At 33.7% G+C, this 9,238-nt stretch overlaps 1 long non-coding RNA gene across 2 annotated transcripts; it reads right to left on the reverse strand.

Moving 5' to 3' along the window:
• Positions 1-355: 355 nt before the first annotated feature.
• LOC132274893 (uncharacterized) lies at positions 356-7,420 on the reverse strand. 2 transcript variants are annotated; one of them, XR_009470547.1, is made up of 8 exons: positions 7,067-7,420; positions 6,922-6,984; positions 6,803-6,842; positions 6,668-6,706; positions 4,233-4,264; positions 4,005-4,118; positions 758-841; positions 356-662 (listed from the first exon to the last, which is right to left on the reverse strand). It is a non-coding gene; the product is annotated as an uncharacterized LOC132274893 (long non-coding RNA). The 2 variants fall into 2 exon arrangements; XR_009470546.1 differs by having other exon boundaries at positions 6,922-7,305.
• Positions 7,421-9,238: the final 1,818 nt, after the last annotated feature.

Consider the following 9,238-nt stretch of genomic DNA (forward strand, 5'->3'; position numbering starts at 1 on the left):
CACACAAAGAAAAAGTATGAATACAAAGGAAAAGTATGATCACCAAAGGTACTGATATGGGTGCTTTCAATAGTGTCAACAGAGCTTTGATTGAACACCAGCAACGTAAAATGATAAGTTCTTGACCTATGTATTCCCACACCTCATGATCCATAAATATTACAGAAAGGACATTCATTTCGGTGCAGTTTAAGGAAGAAAAATCAGAAAAAATCATGCATATGAATGGGAATTAAATGTAGAGGCAAATATTACTGTAATTTTACCGATGAACAGGGCTCAATAAAGTAAGAGAAATAGGGTAGTTTTATGGTCTTTTGACTCTTAAGTTTTGCATTAAAAGTAACTATAGGTATTGCGTCACGAATATTCTTTCTTAGGTATTCCATTTCTTTTCTTAATTTCCTTACACAAAGAAATAGGAAAATATACTCCAATATATACTTTTCTTGACACCAGTAGAGAAACATGTAAGCATCAACACCATTGACAAGAGCTTGTAACTGTTAAATAGTGCAAGACAACAGCAAATAGCTCACTCTTAAATAGAGGGGTCCATTAGGAAAGTGTATCCAGCCTCAGCAAAGTGGGATTTCACCAGTGCAAGAGCCTTGGAGCGGTGAGAAATTTTGTTCTTTTCTTCCTTGGGCATTTCTGCGTAACTACAATAGAAACAACAGTTAGCTGTGTTGAGTTCGTACCAGCATATAGAGCCTACTACAGAGTAAAACAAACAAAATAAAAAAGATGGGTTTACATTTGATCATATCCATCAGGTTGAAAAATTGGATCCCATCTGAAATCCTTGGGTCCCCGAACAATCTTCCACTGTAATGTCAAGCTGTCAACCATAAGTCAATGTTAGTGCTACGAATTTGAATATTAGGTTCCGTGCAACATTACATTTTTTAATCTTTCTATTCTTTACATACAAGTACAATTTCCAAATTTTGAAGAATTAAAAGTATTAAAAGTTTAATCTAAAGAGAAAGCAAGTAAGAAGTATAGACACTAGCAATCGTCTTGCCAAGTTAAACGTAACCGTACATGAAAAGAGAAAAAATAAAATACTAACAGCTCATCAAATTCATTTATTATCATCTTCCTTTGAGGTGACAATATGCTATTGAGCTGATGGGGTAGGCATACTTCACAAATATAAAGGCCCTGTACTCCTGTCCTATAAAGATTCATAATGGAGAGTCATATCAGGTAACTCTAAAATTAATAAACCAGACCCCTGGTTTTATCCAAAACTCACCTACATGGAACTATTCCATCTTGACTATTGTTCCATCAGAACATATTAGCCCTAAGAGATCATGCGTGCCATTGATGTATCTCTCTTGTATCATCCATAACTACCACTTCAGGTAGAAAAGTAAACAACTCACTACTGGTAGTTTAGAATATCAATTATGTGAGGTCTTCCAAAATACTTAGAAAAGTTCATTAACTGAAGTAGTATTAATTCTAGCAATTGATCACTGGAACAGAATTGAATTTCCTTGGGTAACGGCTAATGTTTAGTCCGTTATCTTAGGCTATTTATATTGCACGGGTTTTTCGGCCGCTTGTTTGGGCCTCATTGTATTGGGTTTGGGTTAGCCTTTGAGGCTTGGGTTACCAGATTCTGGTTTGTTTTGGCCAAAGGCCCTTCATGTATTCTTCTTCATTCTCTACAATTTGCTTAATCTTTTGGGAAAAACAATTCTAACAATTGCCTGACATGTTACTTTTAAATGATAACAAAGTAAATGTTTTACTCAATGTCCGCAGCCACAAAGTCCAGTTAATTTTCCATCTCTGGAGAAGGCAACAACATAATTTTCATCAAAAGCACATAAGTTTGACGTCTGTCTGGACACTTGAACCAGGACTTTAGAGAAGTTGAGGGTTTTAATTAGGAGGTAATAAATATAGCCCGGGATATAAAAACTACAAAGGATCACTTAAGAGCACTCTGTTAGTTAGGATTTTGCTCCATTATGATATTATCAAACTTGAAATGAGAAAGCCTACAACTGACTAACAAAAGTAGCCCCTAAATGATGTTTCAAGGAAGAAACAAGTTTCAAACAGAATCAACTTGAAAATATGTTGAGCTTCCAAGGTTCTGACTGGTTCTTCGAAGTAAACTAATATTTTGTCGTTTTAATATTTTCTAGGAAATAAGCATCATTTTTGTCCAAATTTATGGTGAAGTCTGCCATTGTCTTTTCATCATAAGATACAGTTGTTCTTTTGACTTTGGCTGGCAGAAAGGCAAACCAAATTCTGATCAAATAACCAGAGACTAACTTTTAATTTAGTCGGACCCCCAAAGCAAGAGGGGGTGCTAGCAAAGGAGCATCGATTTCTAGAAGTGGTTGACCTTTCCATGCAAAAATCCAACAAAGCTAAAAATGCAATCGTGGGCATATAAAAAGCTACCACTGACCTAAACCAAAATGTCTATTGGAACATTTCAGGTAACAGCCAAAGTGACATGGGAAGGATGAGGATAAGGTTTAGGAAGGATTTGGTTATAGAATTTTCAGGTCATTCTTTGTTTAAGGATCCTTTCAGGGTTTTTTGCCCTTTTTCTTTTATATACTTAAAGCATAAGGATCCTTTCATGCATTACTCAAAGTATCATGGAAAACAAGTTGCGCTTCAATAGGAAAGTATATTTCAAAGAACAATAAGTGCATAATCCAATTTATGTTCTGCCTATGCAGGTCACTAAGAGAAGAAGACTGGAAATCGACCTTTGCACAAAGCGACTATTCTCATACTAAAAGCACAATGTGACGCTGGCAATCCTAACTACCATAAATGGAAATAATCTATTGCCAAATTCTAATTATGTCATTTCTACCCTAAACCCCTAATATAATTTTTATAACTTGGATGCTACAATTGGTGTTGTGAGATTGTTTGGATACCAAAAATGGCAGGATTATAATTTTATGCACTTACTACTGCAACATAAATTGAATATTATGTTGCAATTAACAATATAATATTCAATTAACAACTGCAATTAACAAGCACTGAACTAAGCAAGTTCAATTATATTGTCTTACATGGGGATTATTCTTAATTGTAGCAACATTCTTAAAGAAACATGAAAGGAAAAGACGTGTATACATATAAATATTTCTTAACTGAGGGTAAAAAAAAGGGCTTATCTAACTTGTCTAATGACACTTCTTGAGTTATATATTTTAGAAACATAGGACCCTACTGTGGCAGCCCAAAAAATTTTAAAATCCCTAAAAATATAGCATTCCTATAAATAGTTGTTTGAAACACAAAAAAGTAATTTAAATGTTCACCCTCCCCCCACCCCAAAAAATAAAATTATAAAAAATAAACCCTAAAAATATGGCTTTCCTATAGATAGTGTGCTTGAAAACATAAAATAAAAAATAAACATGGACTCCCTAAAATTTTGCAAAACCTTCATATTATAGCCTTTCAATAGTGAGCTTCAAATGAAATCTTTTAGGCTTTACTTTTGAAAGCCCACATTTGGAGATAAAGGTCTAGAAAACCCACTATATATGTGTGTGTGTGTGTGTATTTCAGTAGGTAAATCATACAAACACACACTAATTTGTACTCGCGGTCTTCCATTTGGAAGGAGGAGATACCACTTCGGTAAGACCCTTGGTGGTAAATTGAAAAAAATGTCTACAAAATAATATTGCTAATCTCTTTATTCAAATACACACACACACACACACACACACACACTAAGACACCATTTGTAAAGACAAATATGTTACTTTATAAATATGTATATAGATATTTATCTAAATAGTCCCCTCCCCCACCCCACACACCCCCCCCCCCCCCCAACCCAAAAATAAAAAAAAAAATCTTGGATCCACACCTTATAGAGTCATAGTCTAGTCTTGAAACAAAGTTGTGATATTGATATGTGCAAAAAGTATATAGGATTAAACTCCTACATATCTTATATTACTATCCATGAATAGCACACCGGAAGTACATACCATAGTTTTTTCCTAGGAAAGTTGTTGGATCTGCATTTGGCCCAAGAGCAAAAGAAAATACACAAACAGTATAGGCTGATTTATCCTCATATGCCATCAACAAATTGTTCAGACCTACAAAAAATGACAGGAGCATTAGGAACAATAAAAGCAGGGCAGGCACCAATGTGAATATCAAAAGATAATAAAACAGATAAGAGAAGGAACTAAAGAAGCAAAAATAACAACCTTCATGACCAATCTTCTGCAGAAACCACTTGCTGCATGATTCCATTTCCAATTTAGTAAAATCCACGAAAGCTAAAGCAAGAGGATGTTAAGATCAGACAAAGGAGAGAGATACTGAGATACCAAACTAATAAGAGAAAGGTCAGCAAGATAATAATTGTTTAGGTTTATCGGCAAAAGGAGCTAGAAATAATTGACACATTGGTTTCTCTCTTTATGAGAGGTTATTATAAGCAATTTCTTCCCACTTCGATAACATTTTGTAAGCAGAGGCTTATCCAGAAATTTATACTGAGGGAGGGAGTACAAGAAGTCCCATGCATACAAATGTACATCTATTTTGGCATATATAATATATAAAAATGGACAAAAAGATTTATGCAATCATAATGGTGTATTGAATCAAGAAACAACAAGAGCTTGATTAGGTTGGTCATAACTCAATTTGCGACGTCTACCCTGATGTTATAATGGATTCACAAGCAAAAGAATAATCTGAAAAGCATATTCACCTCCTAAAGGTGGTTGTCCAGAATGGGCAAAGAATACAATGCGAAAAAAGGGATCAGAGATTGCTTTGATGCCTTCATATGGAATCACATAATTTATGTTCTAAGGTGATAGGTAATCCCGTTTGAATTCTTTAAATCTAATGAAAAAAAAAAAACCCATAATGAGGTACATATATAAGGCCACTGATACAGGCTCAGCAAAAGAAGCAATCATAAAAACGTTTGACAAAAATGAAGATAAGGAAAAAAAAAAAAAAAAAAGAGGGGGGGTTCTTAAAAATCATTGACACGAGATTGAAGTGTCAAACTAATCACCTTTTGCATGCAGTTGGTTACTTCCAGAACCCATATTTTTCTATGACAACCCAAGATAGATTTGATGAGGAAGTTAGAGGGATTGTAAGCTTGTAAGCAAGATCAGTTCCAACGTTTGTGGAGCTTAGCAGGAAAACAGTATTATGAAACTATAGGATATCAATCCAACACAATTACTCACTTAAAAATTTAGATTCTTGCTTCATTCAGATGAGTGTAAAACCTCAGGTAATACAGATTCTTAGGGCATTAAGGGTGCTTTTTACTACTACTATGTATTACTGAATATCATTGTTCTTTCTTCAACTTGGTCTAAAAGACTCACTGAATAAGATTATGTATAGAGATATGCTCTAGTTTCCAACACCAGACTGATTGATTTATGCCTTTGACCATTATAACTAGAGTAGCACTTTCACGACTAGGAGATGGTGCTGAAAGGAGGACAAGAAAATTTCAAAATTAGAAATCTTACAGCTTAGTGAAGAAGTGACAATAACAGCATCATCAAGAGGTTTCTAAAAAGTTGTCTTCCTTAAAACTTTCTCTTTGATTTGCATAGTAATTTTAAAAAAGCTCCAAATGAGGTGTATACAGTTGACTGATCTTATCATTAATGGGATACCTTAACCATGCTTAACGAATGGTAGCTACTTTATTGTTCGAGTTGAAGAAATTGTAAAAAACTTGGCTGCCATTATTTAACCCCCAACCCCCTCTCTCAAATTTCACGAAATTGGACTGAGCTGCAGGAAATCTGATGGAGGGTGTGGAACATATTTCCTATGCATGGAGTTTTTCCACAAAATACACCTATTGCAAATGCTGAGCTTATATGGTACTATTTTTTATACTGAAATTCAAACTCAAGTCTAAACAACATCCTTAAACCTTTCCACCAAAAAAAAAGAAATGGATTCAAAGTATAGGGAAAACAATTCTTGCAGCAAGCAAAACGAGCCCAGCTAAATCCATGACAGCAGAATGGTAATTACCTTTCCTTCAAGCTTAAAGGACAATAATTCATGCTTTCTCTAAGCATCAACATAGTTTCAAATGAGCATGTTGAATTTCTACTCATTAAAGATAGGTTCCATGTGGATCAAAAGAAAGAAACATCAAATAAACTAGCAGCTTAGGGATCATAAGACAATTGTTGATTTTAATTATATTTGAAAGTGAGCATGCATTAGTTATTCCTAAAAACTATAAAAATAAAATGAATAGAGACACTTCTCAAAATTCTAAACCAAAAATGCATAATATGCTAACACCTAAAATTTGTAGAACAATTAGGACGTTAATAAATTTTGTGCACAAACTAAAATTCCGATAGGCTAAAGCCCGAAATCACATCTACTTCGAGTTATGTGATATTTTTTTATTCTAAGGAGATGAAACATGACTTGTTAGCATGATTAAATCATTTATGCTTTCTTTTCTCAATCAAATTACACAATATGCCATTCTTTATTTTCTTTCTTTTAAGAGTCATTAACCTACTTGATACAAAATGAAAAATAAAAATAACAATAATAATAACCCCATATATGAATAGCACGATAAGTAGAACTAAGAATAAATTTAGAAAGAGAAAAAGAACTGCACCTCGAGAGGGCAAGAATGAAAAAGGAACTTATATGTGCCCTGTAAAATAGTTTCAAACAATCAAACAGGTCATTATTATGAATAAAAAAGCCCAAAATTAAGAATAAATACATGGGAGACCATTAAGGGCATTACATTAGAGGCAAGCGTCTTCCACCAGCACTGGCCCTTTCACCTTCGCAATCCCACAAACAGAAAAATATGTGAGTGTGTGTCTATATATATATATATATATATAGATATAGAGAGAGTACCTCTTTTGCAGCCAATCGAGTCTTTTCTTAGGATATCTTCAGGTTCGCCTTACAGTTCTGGCACTGAAGAAAAAAAAGCAGAATACGAAAATGGGTGAGTGAGAAACATACAAAAAGATGGTTCTATAGAGAGAGGGTGTACTACAGTCTGCATAGAAGGAGAACACTCGAGCTTGAGGCACTATTCCCCAACTACCAACTCGCCGCCGTCATTTCCCCGCGCTTTTCTCCCACCGCTGTCAAATAAAATCATAGATTTTGACGCAAAATCGAAGGAGGGTTTAGGGTGGAAAAGGAAAGCCAAACAAAAACCCTTTTCTTTTTTTTTTTTCTTTTTCTTTTTTCTTTTCACGAGAGTTTAGGGTGGTGGAATGGGAAAGCCAAAGTTGCAAGTTGAAATAAATGAAAACTCAAAATGACCTTTTTATCCCTTAATCATTAAAAGGAATAAAAAAAGAAAAAAAAAAATCCCTTAATAATTAAAATTGCTCAAGTGTTTAAACTTGTGTTTGTCCCCTTTTTTTCTCGCACACACACAGATGTATGAATTTAAGGGTGTACAAAAAAATCTGTTGACCCCTAAATTAAATTGGATCAAACCAAATTGGTATGTTTGGTTTGATTTTTTCATGATTCGATTTAGTTATGGTTTCAAAAATATAGAACCGTTTATACATGGTTCGGTTACAAATTGAGATTCTACAAGGTCAAACCAAATCGAACCGAACCGTTTCATATATATATATATATATATATATATAATTTAAAATATATACTATATATAATATAGTTTTTTATTATATATATATTATGATATATAGTTGAGTAGTTAAAAGGCTAATTTTATTATTATATTATTTATATAATACAATATATATATATATATATATATATATATATATATTAGATGGAATTCTAAAAAAAAGCTTAAAACTGTGGAACCGAACCGAATCGAACCAATCCGTTTTTTCACGGTTTGGTTCCATTGGTTTTATGATTCGGTTCCAATTTTTATGGAACTGTTACGAATTGTTTGATTTCAAAATATTCTCAAATCGGTTCAGTTCGAATGGTGTCCAACCTTATGTAAGATGGAAGAAGTCCTTTTTATGAAAAAAAAAAAAAAAAACGGAGCACCAATTGGCGAAGTTGAGATCCTCAAACTCTATACTTAGACCAGATTTTTTTGTATCTTTTGGAACCTTCTAGTTCTTCCTATTTGACCCGAAACAAGTATGGAGAATATATAATGAAGAATACTTAGGTCCTCACTAATCACGGATGAATAAATAAAAGTAAAATCTATTTCATCTTTGAATGACATTATAACCTTTTATTTTTATTGACCACATAATGTGTCATAATAATAAAATTGTGGTGAGAATGGTGCAGTCCTTATCCGAGAACCTAAGTATTGTCTATATTATTATTATTATTATTTTGTAGGTAAGTAATTGTAGGAGTAGACAAATAATTCGTGAATCTGATCCGATCCGTTCTAATTCATGCGAATTGGATCTGATTGTTACACTCACGGATTGTTGACGAATTAAAATTAATATATATATATATATTAAAAGATTGTATTAAGTTAATTAGTTAATGACCATGTAATGGAATCTAAAAATACATTAACTAATGATTATTTAAATATATGAGTGATATATATATTTTTTGTTTTGTTGGCATGCAGATGCCCTGCCTTGAAAAATTTGACGTTGGAGACGTTAAGGCTTCGAAGCACTGCTGATATGGAAGCAATCCTTACCCAAGTCATTAGTTAAGGGTTTGTTTGTTATCTACTTTGTTTTAGTGTTTTTGTTGCAGGTTGGGTACTGTAGCTGAAAAAGTGGGTTGCAACATGTTTGGTAGTGGGCGGATTGTTTTACACAGTATCAAAACCTTTCACAAATTAGGCCAAAAAATTGAAGCAAGAAATTGGTGTTTTTGGATGTTTCAATATTGTAGCGGGCCAAACACAACTGTAGCGGTCGAAACAAAATTAAACTACTTGCAACATTTTGGCCCATGTATAAAAGCAAAAGTTAAAATATTGTAGTTCATTTGGCCCGAAAATTTCTCTCTCCTATGAAGCCCTAAGCTCTAGCGATTTTGGAGGCGACCTGTGATATGTGAAGAAGAGGCTCAATTCATAGTAGTGTAAGTCTTTGAAACCCTAAACGTTTGATTTAATGTTTTTTTAAGTGTTCTTCGGTTTCGATTTGTTCAATTTTGTCTTCGTGAATAGAGGGCGTCGATTTCATTAACTCATCGATCACCTGGAAATCTCTCCTTGCCTTCTTCTCTGCTCGAGGTC

Source organism: Cornus florida, unplaced genomic scaffold (assembly GCF_030987335.1).
Source record: "Cornus florida cultivar Cherokee Brave unplaced genomic scaffold, ASM3098733v1 CherokeeBrave_3.0.0_Hap2_Chr09, whole genome shotgun sequence".
Classification (NCBI taxonomy): Eukaryota; Viridiplantae; Streptophyta; class Magnoliopsida; order Cornales; family Cornaceae; genus Cornus; species Cornus florida.